The sequence below is a fragment of the Danio aesculapii genome, chromosome 4 (genome assembly GCF_903798145.1).
Source record: "Danio aesculapii chromosome 4, fDanAes4.1, whole genome shotgun sequence".
NCBI lineage: Eukaryota > Metazoa > Chordata > Actinopteri > Cypriniformes > Danionidae > Danio > Danio aesculapii.
Window position 1 is genome coordinate 21,378,253 of NC_079438.1, and position 16,298 is coordinate 21,394,550.

General features: G+C 40.7%; 5 non-coding genes across 5 annotated transcripts; 3 read left to right on the forward strand and 2 right to left on the reverse strand.

Annotated features, from left to right (window-relative positions):
• The first annotated feature begins 3,187 nt into the window (after positions 1 to 3,187).
• trnak-uuu (transfer RNA lysine (anticodon UUU)) lies at positions 3,188 to 3,260 on the forward strand. The gene has a single exon. It is a non-coding gene; the product is annotated as a tRNA-Lys (tRNA).
• A 1,688-nt stretch (positions 3,261 to 4,948) lies between these two features.
• trnas-aga (transfer RNA serine (anticodon AGA)) lies at positions 4,949 to 5,030 on the forward strand. Its single transcript has one exon. It is a non-coding gene; the product is annotated as a tRNA-Ser (tRNA).
• Positions 5,031 to 5,228: 198 nt separating this feature from the next.
• On the forward strand, positions 5,229 to 5,300 carry trnah-gug (transfer RNA histidin (anticodon GUG)). Its single transcript has one exon. It is a non-coding gene; the product is annotated as a tRNA-His (tRNA).
• A 3,973-nt stretch (positions 5,301 to 9,273) lies between these two features.
• trnas-gcu (transfer RNA serine (anticodon GCU)) lies at positions 9,274 to 9,355 on the reverse strand. The gene has a single exon. It is a non-coding gene; the product is annotated as a tRNA-Ser (tRNA).
• Positions 9,356 to 9,534: 179 nt separating this feature from the next.
• Positions 9,535 to 9,616, reverse strand: trnas-gcu (transfer RNA serine (anticodon GCU)). The gene has a single exon. It is a non-coding gene; the product is annotated as a tRNA-Ser (tRNA).
• Between the last annotated feature and the right edge of the window lie 6,682 nt (positions 9,617 to 16,298).

Genomic DNA, 16,298 nt, shown 5'->3' on the forward strand with positions numbered 1-16,298 from the left:
AGGGTGGCGATTGCTTACAGGCACGTGGGAACGGTGGGCGGGGAGGACTAGCCTTAAAGGGCCAGTACAAAAAAACAGCAAAACCTTTTTTCCAGCTATAATATAGACACTTCAAACAGCTATAATAAATACTCTGATGGGTGTTTTGAGCTGAAACTTTACAGACACATTCTGGGGACACAAAAGACTTATATTAAATAGGAACAAAGGGGTAACCTATGTGCCCTTTAAGTACTTTTTGTTTTTTCATACATTTACTATATTCTATTGAAATTTTTTTTAACCTCCCACTCAGCCATTGCTCCTCCCAGTGAATTATCTTCCATTTCATCTCGATTTCCCGCATTACTCTCTGTATTCTCAATAATTACTTTCTCAACTTCACCAATCTTTCCCAACTCCGTTTCATCTATCATTTGCCTTGCTTCCTCAACAGTCTCTGGGATTTGTGTAACATTTTCTTTCTCCATACAACACTCACATCTTACCATCACCTTTCTGCAATCCAGGCATTTCACTGCATCGCAATCCCTTGTGAAATGTCCTTGCTCCTCACACTGAAAGCATTTAAAATCAGGACAGTCTTTAAACACATGTCCAGGACCCATACACAAGCGACAAGTTTTCACTTGACGGTCATGCATAATTCGGAAATATTGTGTTCCTTCTTCAGTATCAAATTTTGCACTGTTTGGGAGTGATATCACCTCCTTCGGGAATTTAACCCTTAAATACCTTGTACCATCTGCAATGTCTGTACCCAGATACATTCGCCTTCTGATATCAGATGCAGGTATTACTCCCCAAAACTTACGTTTATCCAGAATTTCATCATCCTCAATATAAGCCGGCAAATGTATAAAAGATACAATATAGTCTCTTACTTGTAAGTGTCTTACTTCACAATTCTTCCCTTTTATCATGAGTCCATCTTCCAAATCCTCGCCGTCCTCTTAACTTGGCAGAGTTATTTCACATTCCTTTTCCTTTCTTGGTCTTACAGCCAGAACCTTCCCTTTTCCTATCTTCTCAGTCAGAGCCTTTATGATGTCTTCTGCTCTAGCATCATTCACTTCTGTCATATGAACAATCACTGTAGCTTCTTTAGTATAGATCCTTTTATCGCCCATTTGTCCGTGTCCAAAGTCTTGTCCTACTTCCAGTCCATTATCCAGTTGCCCTCTTCGTTTTCTATCCATGTCCATATCTTTACGTTTGAGTCCTTCCACATTTGCACTCATAACAGTACACAAACTTCCCAGACAGAAAAGTGCTGCTGGGAAGAGGACAAAATTATCAAAAAAAGAAAAACTAAAAAAAACTCAAACTTTTTCTGAAAAAACAAACAAACAAAACAAAAATCGAGTGATCCTTTCTCACTCTCTGCCTACCACTTCCTTTGCTGCAAGTACACTATTGCCCTCTAGCATTCCAGGGTGGTACGGCTGTAAGCGAGAGCAGCTGTCAAGAGTTGGCTATTTAAAAATAGGCGGATTCACGTCGAGGAGGCAAGAGGAGGGTTGAAAACTGGGCTTTTACAGCTTTTTCTTCATTAATATTCCTTAATTCTTCATCAGCCTTCGACTGGTCATCAGCAGTAACATGAACAGTGCACACAGAACATTATTAGCATGTTTTGCAGCAAACAAAGCACGCCATTCATTCTTAGACATAGCCCAGCTTTTACTCCACAAAATGTCAGCTTGCCCTTTCATGAGCTGCATCCAGTCAACCCTTGCAATGACATTCAAACCGGGGGAGCTCATTACAGTGAATACTGGGTGACAGAAGATGAGAACTCCACCACTGCAGAGTGAAATTATTGACCTCTGTTTTTTTTTTGGTGAGGTTGTACCTTCGAACGCTTTATCCAACCTCAAAGTCAGAAAGAGATGGCATCCATACTTGACTTTTTTTTTTCGCTCACACAAAGAACTCCTCGGTCGAAAGCTTTTAATTTCTACACTTCTGTGAGAGGATGTCCGCAAGCGTTGGTAATATAGTGGTGAGCATAGCTGGCTTCTAAGTAGATTCCCAGCCAATGTATACCTTTTGGCTGCCGTAACATTACATGGCCAGGCGCCACTCTTGTGAAGATGTCCCATGACATGTGGGTAGATTAGTGCATCTTGAGATGGTTGGGATCCATATGCTGGACATGTTTTTCAGTGCAGAACCAAGACAAAGAGGGCCTTGGTTGAAAGCATTCTTTTTGAGCTCTTCTGGCACGAGACATCTGCAAGCAGTGGTGGTATAGTGGTGAGCATAGCTGCCTTCCAAATAGTTGACCGGGGTTCGATTTCCGGCCATTGCATTTCCTTTGGCTGCTGTATATATCACTTAGTCCGTTGCCACCATTGTGAAAGGCAACAGCCAAAAAGTAAAAGACAAAAAAGGGCCTCCCCGTCAGGGAATCAAACCCTGGACTTCAGCGTGACAGGCAGAGATACTGTCCACTATACTAACGAGGATCTGCAGTGTAAGAGGACCCTTAGGAGGAGTAAGAGCTCCTCTGGCAAGAGACATCTGCAAGCGTTGGTGGTATAGTGGTGAGCATAGCTGGCTTCCAAGCAAAAGCCATTTGCACGTAGGTGTAGATCACTGTCTAGGCAATAGGAACATAGGTAGGTGGGACAAGTAAAATTGAAGGATGTTCCTGCAAAATGTTATGTCGTCTGTACCGAAAATAGCTGCAAATACATACTTACGTGCCATAGTCCAGCCCCAATCTGAAAAGTGGCTAAATGCATGATGAGTTGGCCGAGTGGTTGAGGCGATGGACTGCTAATCCATTGTTCTCTGGATGCATGGGTTCGAATCCCGTCCTCGTCGTTCATTTAAGAGAGCCTGGTGCTTTCGTGGAAGTTATCTTACTCACACCATCTTCGTGCTTCGAAGCATGTCATGGCAAAATTGAAAGTCATCTTACCGAACATAATTGCAGAAACATACATATACAAATAATAAAAAAAATAAATTCCATCCTGGTCATTCGTTTAAGATAGCCCGGTGTCTACGTGGAAGGTAACTTACTTGCACCCTCTTCGTGCTTCGTACAACTACAGCAACCATAAAACCAACCTCACAGTAACCTGTTGTGTTTTAACAACATCTAAACCAACCACAAGTCCAAACCCCACCTCACGGTAACCCTAAACTTTGCTTACTTGCGAGGCACAGCCATGGAGCCCGGGTAGCTCAGTCGGTAGAGCATCAGACTTTTAATCTGAGGGTCCAGGGTTCAAGTCCCTGCTTGGGTGTGTAAGGCTCTTCTTGTGGAGCTACAGTTTTTGCCAGTGAGCTATCGCTTGCTGAAAGTTTCATCTGGATGCACAACACGTGTACTAGGCATGAGGACATGGAGAGCACAGGCAGTCTTGTAGTTGCGGCCGAGTGGTTAAGATGATGCATTAGAAATCCTTTGGGGTCTTCTTGCGCTGGTTCGAGTCCTGCAGACCACGTGCTCGTCCTCTTCCTTTTTAAACTTGCAACAGTCATCAAATGTTTGCAATTCCAGCGTTACTTGGGAAAAGCGTCATGCTGGTAGGAGGAGAAAAACAACAGCGTGCGCTCACTGAACCGAAAGGGGCAAATCAGAGGGAGGAACATGTCGCACAGGGACCACGACGGCTGTCCGGTAACTCGCCGTGATCGGATTGTGGTCAGTACTCTGCATTGTAGCCGCAGCAACCCCGCTTCGAATCAGGGTCACGGCAGGATTCCTTACGGTGACATTGGCTTCACGCCCCCCTCTTGCCACCTGTTTTGTACAGCCCACTTTTCAGTGCACGCTGCTACTGTGACACGTCACAAGTGCTTAAATCTAAGCTAATCCCCCAGTGATCCCGGATAACTCAGACGGTAGAGCGTCAGACTTTTCATCTGACGTTCCTGGGTTCAAGTCCCTGTTTGGGCGTGTAAGCCAACTTTTGTAGAGCGTGGAGGATTCGGATTTCTACCTTCCTATCCATCTCAGCATGAATCAACGTTTATCCTTTCCTCATCATCTTGTTTCTCATTATTTTTATATAATTATTTGATTATCTGAATGAGTAATTAACTTTGAATTGATTTTAACTAATGAATAAGTTAACACATTGCTTAATATAAGAACGTTCAGTGCGTTTGCCTGTCTCTTTATAACTTTTTCAGGAGCCACCAAACTAAGTCAGAGGTCACGGAGGCCTTGAGTGGAGCTGAGGGCTGAGGACCGGAAGCAACTGTCTCCGTTGTTATTTCTAAGAGTTAATACTATCTAAAATGTCTTAAGGGATCTTGCTGTTTTTACGGTTAATTCTTTTAAGGTGATTCTACTTTTTATTCAAGATAGACTTTGTGTAGTAAGGATATAACTGCCTGAATGTAGATTATACCAGTTTTTAACCAGTTTTGATATAGACGGCTGAGACTACACTCAGCCTCGGATAAGAAACAGATTATTCTTTAAGTGTGTGTGTTCTATTTGATTGTGGATCCGTTTCATAGGTCTGGAGTCAGCTCTGAACAGTCTAGTGGATGTCTGACGTTTATGCTTGAGATACTGTTCAGAATTGTACGCACGCACCCCACGTGGACATTTTCCTAGTCTATCTGTGTTTTATCCAATCAGGTTAGAACACCTATATGCGTGACGCAGTTAATGACCTTATGTGAGAGTAAAATTGTTATTGATTTGTGATTGTAAGCAGAGCGGCCTAGGAAGTCATGGCGAGTGTTGAAGCTGGCTTCTGCTGATGTAACTGCAAACTATCTTCAGTAATCTTTATTTATTTATATAAATCTCTGACTCCGGCTCTTCTTCGTCTGACAGACTGGTCATTCTTTGGGTTAAACTGCATACCATCCCTATAAGCGACATCTATTGCTGGTGAGCTCTTGCTTGCTCTACATGTCATCGGGCAGCACGACCAATGCGCCAGGCAAGAGCACAATGGAATGGTCAAGCTTCGTAGTCGTGGCCGAGTGGTTAAGGCGGTGGACTAGAAATCCATTGGGGTCTCCCCGCGCAGGTTCGAATCCTGCCTACTACGTCCAGGATGCGCGCAGGATTTAGTTTGCGACTTTCCTTGATTGTTTGCAACCCCAGTGTTTCTGGGGAAAAGGGATGTGCTGGTAGGCAAAAGCAACAAAAATAAAACCGCAGAGCGCTCAAACTCACTGCCCTGGGCGCCCTCCATTTTCAAAGACGTATGACAGAGAGCGAGGCTCAAGCGGCTGTCCCGTAGCTCGCCGTGATCGTATAGTGGTTAGTACTCTGCGTTGTGGCCGCAGCAACCCCGGTTCGAATCCGGGTCACGGCATGCATTTCAAGGTGGCATTGACGTTGCACTCTGTGATGCCATCCGTAATCTCCAGCCTCCTTTTAGTGCAGGCTGTGCTAATGGCACGTCCTGAATGTTTACGTTTCCTAAAGTGTGGAAGACTAGGGATTCGATATGAGCAGCGGGTCCTTTGATGCCAGCATGCTGTGTAGGTAAGCATTGATCAAGTCACGCTTCTAAGGCATGGAAGGAATCGTTTCAATGGTTAAGTCTCCATTTATTGCCACAACAACAGAAAGACCTTCTGCAGTTGTCATTGATCTTTTTGTCTCCTATATGACATTGAGTCCAAACTACTGTGTTTTACTGACGTCTACACCTACAACAACCATAAACCCAACCTCACAGTAACCTGTTGTGTTTTAGCAACATCTACACCAACCACAATTCCAAACCCCACCTCACGGTAAACTTTTGTGTACCGTAAAGGTCTGCGTCGACCACAACCCTAAACCTTGCCTACTTGCGTGGCACAGCCATGGAGCCCAGTCGGTAGAGCATCAGACTTTTAATCTGAGGGTCCAGGGTTCAAGTCCCTGCTTGGGCGTGTAAGGCTCTTCTTGTGGAGCCACAGTTTTTGCCAGTGAGCTATCGCTTGCTGAAAGGTTCATCTGGATGCACAACACGTGTACTAGGCATGAGGACATGGAGAGCACAGGCAGTCTTGTAGTTGCGGCCGAGTGGTTAAGATGATGCATTAGAAATCCGTTGGGGTCTTCTCGCGCTGGTTCGAGTCCTGCAGACCACGTGCTCGTTCTCTTCCTTTTTAAACTTGCAACAGTCATCAAATGTTTGCAATTCCAGCGTTACTTGGGAAAAGCGTCGTGCTGGTAGGAAGAGAAAAACAACAGCGTGCGCTCACTGAACCGAAAGGGGCAAATCAGAGGGAGGAACATGTCGCACAGGGACCACGACGGCTGTCCGGTAACTCGCCGTGATCGGATTGTGGTCAGTACTCTGCATTGTAGCCGCAGCAACCCCGCTTCGAATCAGGGTCACGGCAGGATTCCTTACGGTGACATTGGCATCACGCCCCCCTCTTGCCACCTGTTTTGTACAGCCCACTTTTCAGTGCACGCTGCTACTGTGACACGTCACAAGTGCTTAAATCTAAGCTAATCCCCCAGTGATCGCGGATAACTCAGACGGTAGAGCGTCAGACTTTTCATCTGACGTTCCTGGGTTCAAGTCCCTGTTTGGGCGTGTAAGCCAACTTTTGTAGAGCGTGGAGGATTCGGATTTCTACCTTCCTATCCATCTCAGCATGAATCAACGTTTATCCTTTCCTCATCATCTTGTTTCTCATTATTTTTATATAATTATTTGATTATCTGAATGAGTAATTAACTTTGAATTGATTTTAACTAATGAATAAGTTAACACATTGCTTAATATAAGAACGTTCAGTGCGTTTGCCTGTCTCTTTATAACTTTTTCAGGAGCCACCAAACTAAGTCAGAGGTCACGGAGGCCTTGAGTGGAGCTGAGGGCTGAGGACCGGAAGCAACTGTCTCCGTTGTTATTTCTAAGAGTTAATACTATCTAAAATGTCTTAAGGGATCTTGCTGTTTTTACGGTTAATTCTTTTAAGGTGATTCTACTTTTTATTCAAGATAGACTTTGTGTAGTAAGGATATAACTGCCTGAATGTAGATTATACCAGTTTTTAACCAGTTTTGATAAAGACGGCTGAGACTACACTCAGCCTCGGATAAGAAACAGATTATTCTTTAAGTGTGTGTGTTCTATTTGATTGTGGATCCGTTTCATAGGTCTGGAGTCAGCTCTGAACAGTCTAGTGGATGTCTGACGTTTATGCTTGAGATACTGTTCAGAATTGTACGCATGCACCCACAAGGAAATTTTGCTATGTGGTTGCTAAGGCGTTGCTAGGTAGTTGCTAAGGTGTTGCTATGTGGTTGCTAAGGTGTTGCTAGGTGGTTGCTAAGGTGTTGCTAGGCGGTTGCTAAGGTGTTGCTAGGCGGTTGCTAAGTGGTTGCTAAGGTGTTGCTATGCGGTTGCTAAGGTGTTGCTAAGTGGTTGCTATGCAGTTGCTAAGGTGTTGCTAGGCGGTTGCTAAGTGGTTGCTAAGGTGTTGCTAGGTGGTTGCTAAGGTGTTGCTAGGTGGTTGCTAAGGTGTTGCTAGGTGGTTGCTAGGTGGTTGCTAAGGCGGTTGCTAAGGTGTTGCTAGGTGGTGTCTATGCAGTTGCTAAGGTGATGCTAGGCGGTTGCTAAGGTGTTGCTAAGGTGTTGCTATGTGGTTGCTAAGGTGTTGCTAGGTGGTTGTTAAGGTGTTGCTAGGCAGTTGCTAAGGTGTTGCTATGTAGTTGCTAGGTGGTTGCTAAGGTGTTGCTAAGAGGTTGCTATGCGGTTGCTAAGTTGTTGCTAGGCGGTTGCTAAGGTGTTGCTAGGTGGTTGCTATGTAGTTGCTAAGGTGTTGCTAGGCGGTTGCTAAGGTGTTGCTAGGTGGTTGCTAAGGTGTTGCTATGTGGTTGCTAGGCGGTTGCTATGTAGTTGCTAGGTGGTTGCTAAGGTGTTGCTAGGCAGTTGTTAAGGTGTTGCTATGTAGTTGCTAGGTGTTTGCTAAGGTGTTGCTAAGCAGTTGGTAAGGTGTTGCTATGTGGTTGCTAAGGTGTTGCTATGTGGTTGCTAAGGCGTTGCTAGGTAGTTGCTAAGGTGTTGCTAGGCGGTTGCTAAGGTGTTGCTTGGCGGTTGCTATGTGGTTGCTAGGAGGTTGCTAAGGCGTTGCTAGGCGGTTGCTTAGGTGTTGTTAGGTGGTTGCTAGACGGTTGCTAATTTGTCGCTAGGCGGTTGCCTACAAGACATTGTGCCCAGAAGCCTCTGAATTATTAAGCCGGGCCTGGTGATGGGAAGTTCAGATTTTTAAAGCGGATGTTAGGACTCAACATTATGTAGTCAGCAATAGAAACTTCAGTCAGTTAAAAAAATCACCATGATCTGAAAAATGTCTTACAGTAAAGTTTTGCAACCCAAAACACCAGCGAAGAAACTCAACACAGAAAAAAGTGTGGAGTCCCATGAAGGAGATGGAGACTGTTGTTTTTTGTTTACCTTTTAATTAAAGTTGTTGCACGTCCACTGGTTCCTGCCTCAAAATGAGTGAATTTGAGCCACATGCACATTAAGGAAGCGTTCAGAAAAAAACAAAACACCAGCAAAGAAACTCAACACAGAGAAACATAAACACCTACTGCCAGCTAGCGTTTCGGAAGTGTATTGCAGAGCAACAGAAACAGTGCGCAGAAGTATAAGTGCACAGCTACGCGCAAGGCTTGCGCCGTGGATCACGCTGATCACTTGACACAGAAGTATAAACCAGGCTTTATTGTTCAACATTAACTGCAACAAGTTTCTTCTGGTTTTGTTGGAGAGAAACTAGACAGAATGCCTGAGTCTAAAAACGGCAGCATAGCTGACCTTGGATTTCTGTCAAAATATGGTTTCAGTGCCCTTGCATTCTTCATTACCTTACCCCAATCCCTGTACAGCCCAATAAATACATCCCAATCTCATCCTTTTTCTCTGCCCTTCAGCGTTGTGACTCCGCCCCCTTTACCAGATTACCCACAATTCTCTTCTCCCAGATTCACATAAGTAGTGTATACTTTTCTTTAAGTAAAAATGAAACAATGTATAAGTAATTATTTTTGGACAAATCAATACCCTGTTCTGCTGACACAGCGTGCACTCATTGGTGCCAGAGGGCTGATTGCTGGCAGTTTAAAGTTTGATGCCACCTTGTCGTTGCATGTCCAGATTGGTACACAGAAGAGTTCATAGCTGTTACAGCTATTCTTTCGCAGAGGCAATATCGTAGCCTATGAGGTCTATTCGGTAAGATGACATTCAATTTTGCCATAACATGCTTCGAAGCACGAAGATGGTGCGAGTAAGATAAGTTCCCCGGAAGCACCGGGCTCTCTTAAATGAACGACGAGGATGGGATTCGAACCCATGCATGCAGAGCACAATGGATTAGCAGTCCATCGCTTTAACCACTCGGCCACCTCGTCATGCATGTAGCCACTTTCCTGATGGGGGCTGGACTTTGGCATATATGTATGTATTTGCAGCTACTTTCGATACAGATGACATTAAATTTTGCAGCAACATCCTTCAAAACGCTAAGAGGGTACAAGTATCACACCTTCCACTGAATTACCGGGATCTCTCAAATGCCAGAGCATTTGAACGACGAGGATGGGATTCGAACCCACGCGTGCAGAGCACAATGGATTAGCAGTCCATCGCCTTAACCACTCGGCCACCTCGTCACATGGGTTGCCACTTTACTGATGGAGGCTGGACTGTGGCACATATGTGTACGTGTATGTTTTTGCAACTATTTTCGGTAAGATGACACTCAATTTTGGCATAACATGCTTCGAAGCACAAAGAGGGTGCAAGTAAGTTACACTGTAAAAACAATTCTGTAAAATTTCCGGAAAAATACTGGCAGCTATGGTTGCCAGAACTTTTTTGTAAAAAATACAGAATTTTTTTATGAAAATGGTTTTCATAGAAAAATGTTGTATTTTTAACAAGAGTAAATTTTATTCATTAACTGATGCAATCAGTTACAATCATTTACAAGACTTTGAGTTAATTATTTATATTTGCAGAAAGCAACTACGTTTTAATTGGCATTTACTGGCATTAAAATCAACATTTTAAATGTCTAAGTAATATATCTGAGCAGATTGAGAACCATCGTACATCAGTTCACTACAAAAACTTTTTAAATAAAGTCATTAAATGCATTATTGTGTTCATGTGTGACTGTAATTAACTAACAGACTTTCACTGCATTAGTAACTACACAGTTACCTTTAAACAAAAGAAGATGCAGCATAACATCAGATTCTCTGAGTTCATCTTGGACTTGCACACAGATGCTAATATCCTCCACAATAGTGATACAAAAATGTTTTACAGTATTTTGCTGTTGTTTTTCCTGATTTTACAAAAAAATACTGGCAGCTGTGGTTACCAGTAATCTACTGTTTTTAACATTTTACATTCGTAAATTCAATCTACAGAATTTTTCTGTTAAAATACAATCCACAGTCTGTATTTTTCATTGAACAAATTTAACCCCTTAAATCGCAAAACAAAATCCTCACTAGTGTCCTCACTACAGAGGGTTGAACACTCAGACAGTGATGAAGTTAATGAGATAAATAAGTGTCTAATTAAAGGAGGATTAATAATTATTGATGAACAAGTGTTAACAAGCAAAATCACTGAAGGAAAGAACAACAAGACCAAATAACACAAATTACAGCCAAAATCAAAGATGAAATCAACAGAGAATTAAACTCTAAAAATTGTAATTAATAAAAATATAATTACACAATAAAACTTTTATTTGTCAAGATCTCAGCAGAGATCATTAAACAACTCCACAAACATCAGGAGCTTCACTTATTACTGACCTTTGACTTTATGTCTGTCACATGAACAAAAGCTCTTAATGAAATTGTCGTTCATTTGAAGTCACCATGATGGAGGACAGAGCCTGCTTTAGTCGGGATCTTCAACTTCTTGATTTAAAACACTTTAAACTTTGGTTGCATTAATTAATTGTGTTAATCACACTAATGAAAAGCATGAAAAGTCAAAACAAACACAAAATTAAGTGTGATGAGATTAACTGTCATATCAAAGCCATTCTTGTTGAAAATCATCTTAAGTGTGAGAATCGAATACAATACATAAATGAAACCACTGGAACTTCAGCAATCAATGACAATTTAACAGGTCTAAATACATCAGTCGTTATGAGAACGTTTGAAGTATGGCAGAACTTGAAAACACACAGATGTCAACAATTAGTCTTTGAATCTTAATAATGGTGACTAACAAAACATAAAAATCAAATAAAAAACAACCCAGAACAACTACTGAAATATTACACCCCAAAAACAAAATAAATTAAAGGCAAAGAAAGAAATGTTAAGAGCATAAAGCGGCATAATTTATTCATGCTGCAAGTTTTTTTTTTGTACGATGCTTGCACCATGAATGAATTAAGCAGCTTTTTTTTTAGCAACCATGGTTGAGGTTCATATCCTGATTCTAGATGTCTGTGTGTCTTAGATGAGTTGCTTAAGCTTTCTAGATTTTCTGAATGAAACTCTGATTGATTCCATCATAATTGTTTGTTGATCTTTCTGGAAGCTGTACTATTGTCTCAGATAACATCACATAAATTAAATATAATTAAGTACAACTTTTTTTTTACTTATTAAAAACAATACTGTAATAAGTACTTAAAAGTTTTCATGGCTTGTCTTGCTGTAATTGTTGAGTTTCAGAAACAGTTATAACAGCCAGAGAAATATTTTAATAGAAGCGAAAATGTTCAAGAGCTCAACTAATGCAGCCTCTGATCTCCATGATGGTGAGGTCAAATCAAACATTTTCAATAAAAATATAAACCTCTGTTAATTATGAAATATTCCTGCAGATATGAGAGAATTGAAGTCAAACAGTAATCAGTGAAGCTGCTAATGCTGTTATTTAATGGAGTTGTTTAATCCTCTGTTTTAATTCAGTTGGTTTGGTATGTGGCGGTGTCTGTAGTTTTATTTCTTGTTCTTTCCTTCAGTGATTGTGCTTGTTAACAGCAGGTGTTCATCAATTCACTTATTTGTGGTCATTCACTCTGTCTAGTGGACTAAACTAATTGACTAATTTAGGGACTAGTGGATGAGGGTGTGTGGTGAGATTTCAGACACTCTGATTAGTTTCTCAAAAACAAACGTTAGTTTTTCCGTATTTTGCGCTGAAATGAGCTGTTAGTCATTTAACAGGTTTTCACTGTAGATTGTACAGGCTTTTACTGTTAAAATCACAGACATTTTTTACAGTGTGTGCATTCCGTATTTCAGGTGAGATGTTAAACCGAGGTCCTGACACTCTGTGATCATTAAAAATCCCAGGATGTCCTTTGAAATAAAAAGTAGGGGTATAACTCCGGCATCCTGGCCAAATTTGCCCACTGGCGCTTTGAGTGTCCAGAAAAGCGCTATATAAATGTAAAGAATTATTAATTATTACTGTAGTGATGCCTACACCAGCACTTTGTTCAAGTTGACTAATATAAATGTATTATCAAATGATCTTACTTTAATTTTTAATATCAAATGATCAACTTTAGCTTTCAAAATTTTTTAATGTCTTTAATTCTTTCTTTATTTTTGGCCCACTTTATATTAGCTGGCCTTAACTACTATTACTTGCTTCTTGATTCAAAAAAATAAATACAATGTAATTACTGTGTTCATAATGTATTTGAGAACACCTGTGGTGCTCTAGAGGTGAGATACGGGTTGGGCTAGGTACAGGTTTGGTGGTATAGGTAGGTGTAAGAGATGGACAACAATGTAATTACATATAGGTATTTTATCAAAAAAGTACAAAAAAGATGTATTTACACAATAAGTACATTGTAACAAATGTATTTCAAAGCACATAGTAGTTTGAGCCACCTAATATAAAGTGGAACCAGAAACTCATAAAGGTTTAAAACCACTACAGGGTCATTAAATAATAAATACATTTTAGTTTTTGGGTGAACCATCCATGTATATTTTAACTTAAATTGATAAAAAAAAAAATACTTGCCTTATGACTACTATTTGACAACTACTGTTCGAATGGTATAAACTTTTGGTCATGTATTTCTTTTTTTAAACTTGCATGCTTCCAAGTCAAGTCTTAAACCTTGGTTTCAGTAAAAACAGAAGTGCTCAAGTAAAGTTCAACTTTTGTTTCATATGGTTTTGCTCTCTTAAAAACCTAAAATAGTGCTGCTGGTTGGTACCGTGTTACACAACTCTTGCAAATTTATTATATTAATTTCATGTATTCATTTTGATGAATCTAATACATTTTTGGAAAATGCAGGAATACTATAAAGTTATTATATTACTAAATGTCTTGCTTCATATTTTTTTTTTACCTTTGCTGTGGTGTAAGTTGAAGAGTTTATTTTACCCTTCCCACTCTCCCAGATGTGAACTCTCATGTGAGAGGGCTCAATCTCATCTCCTTTGAAAAGCTCCAGAAGGGCTATGTCCCTCCAAAGTGAGACATTGATTGTATTCTCTCCACACTTTAGACTAAAGTCGAGGATTGGGACCTGTTGTCCCTGCACCTCTGTCATCCTCAGTGCTTGGATCTGCCAAATTGGAGCACAGCAGTGATGGGTAAGTAAATCAGTTTACTCAAATGAATAATGAAAATTCTGTCACCGTTTACTCGCTCTTTATTTCAAACCTGTTCAAATCTTCTGTTGAACACTAAAGAATATTTTTTGAAGAATGCTGAAACCAGTAACCATTGACTTCTAAAGTATTTGTTTTTCCTACTGTGAAAATCAATGATTACAGCCCAGCAAGCAATAGCCGTCATTTCACCGGCTAGGTGAAGTATAGACCAGATCTAGCCCGGCTACGTGTAACCAAATTTTAGCCCGAATAACGTTAAATTTGGTTGCATGTTGTTTTTCTGCTAAATAAAGCTTGCGATACGTATGATACTTCGTCATGCAAGAAAGGTCAATAGCGTTTATGAGGTTCCTGCGAGTAATAGACGTAGTTTCAGTTTCTCTGTGAAGTATAGACCCAATCTAGTCCGGCTATGTGTAACCTATCTCTAGCCCAAAAAAAATTTAATTGCTTACCTGTCTTTTTTTTGGCAAAATACCTTGTAATATGTATGATATTCCTTTAAAGGGCACATCGGTTACCCCTTTTTTTACCCTTCGGCTACCCCTCAGTAAGCAGATCTCACGTAACGTGTGTGTGAGAAATACTACAGTAAGAACTTTAATAATCAGTATTTGATGCATTTTTTTGTGGATTTGCAACAATGAGTCACACACAATGTCATTACAAAGTTTACACACACACACAGCAAGGACACAAACACATAGCGCACACACATACACACACAAACGTAGCGCAGACATACACGCAGACACACACACACACACAGCTCAGACACGAAGACACACACACACACAGAGAGAGAGAGAACGCGTTAAGCTTTGCACTCGTTTTGCACGCATGTGACATGATACTGGTAATATCCACTGCTGTATGGATATCTCTTATATTAATGTATATTAATAACCAGGATTGAAGCGTCTTCCTTTATAATTGTTCTGACACGCGGCTGTGCTGATTAAGTGAATCTGAAGTGAATCGCTGTAATTCATTACACACATGCTCTGTTTTAAAGAGCCCATATTATACATGAAATAGGGTCATATTTAGGTTGTAAGGGTCTCCAACAACAGTCTAATATGCATGCAAGGTCAAAAAACACTTTGATGGTCTTATAATCTGCATTTAGTTTTACCTAATTATCCCAGCGACTCCCATATGAATCGTTCAGCGATTCATTTGTTCCCAAACCCCTCCTGAGCGCGAAGCTAATCTGCGCTGATTGGACTGATGACAGCCTGCTGCGATTGGTCCACACGGACAAGGCTTCAGCACGAGACAGATTGAAATGCCCAGCTGCTAATCAACAATATAAAAGTAGTCACAGTGCATACACGCTTCATAGTGGATTTTGGCTGCCAGTGGGTGAATGTAAATACAGACGATGGACTTTTTACAGTTTTAATCGCACGTACTTACACTTGTGAAAAGGGGGAAAAAACTGATTCATGATGCACTGATCCATGTTCTGACAGTCTTTACTGATCCTTCCTTTTACAAACTGATGAAGTCTTCTTTGTAAGCATGTTTTCAGAAGCACTAGAACTGCTCAAGGCTGGGCTATATTGCTGAGGTTTCATCTTTGGGTGAACTGTCAATAATATCCATCTGCACAGCGTGACTTCATTCGACCGGTGTCTGTCTGTGTGTGTGTGTGTGACTTTTTTTCTGTGTTAGTGGGCGGGGCCACAGGTTTCAAATCTCCCGGGTTTGCGCGCACAACTACTTGTGTTTCGTAGCCGCGTCATCACGAAACACCTAATGACTCGTTATCAAGACGACTCGTTTGAAGCACTATGAGTCGACTCTTTTATAGATTAATCAATAGTTTTAAACACTGTACACTTACAGATTTAAGCCTTAGCTGGACATTTCACTTCACTTAGAGCTGTGTTACACACTACATGGAAGGCCATTTTCAAAAACCTATAATATGGGCTCTTTAAAACATTTGTAAAACTCACTCTTGATCACGTTTGATGATGATTGATGATCCTAGCGAACTGAACACACCTTTTATTCTCGGCTGCTTTGCGCTCATCATCTCTTAATTATATGATTATACACGTGACTACCGGACATGTTAATGCGCGCAGCTGTCAATCAATATTGGTGGGCGGGGGGACCGCACTCCTACATAAAGTTGCGGTCGATCTGAAAACCGCTACAATTGGTCCACCGTTTTTATGTTGTTAAATTTGAAAAAAAAAGGACTGGGTGTGTTTATTTCAACCCAATATGACTTTCTATACACTATACTTACACACATTTCTGTCTAAACAGCTTGAAAAGTTAATTTTTCACCATATGTGCCCTTTAAAGACACAAGTATTCTCCAGTATAGTTATTTCTCTTTTTTTCTTTCTACTTATTTTCCATCCACATTTTTTTCTTTTACTACTGTGAAGATAAAATATCAACAGCAGAAGGAATAATTTTTGTGATTCTTTGCTTTATTTTTTACTCTCTTTATTTTGTTAACATATTATTGTTATTGTTAACTCTCTTTATTTTGGTATACATATATCACGCTTAGTTAATTAACATCAAGTCGATTTAATTGACAGGTCTTAAAACCACTTTGTGTGAATTCAGCTGGGGCAGCAAATATGCAAACCAAATTAACTTTTTTGGACAGAAAGTATGAAATAACTTACTGAGACAATGCTGGACGGCTCTGTTTGAGGACGGGGCAGAAACTTGAAGGTCCTGTGTCTGTACA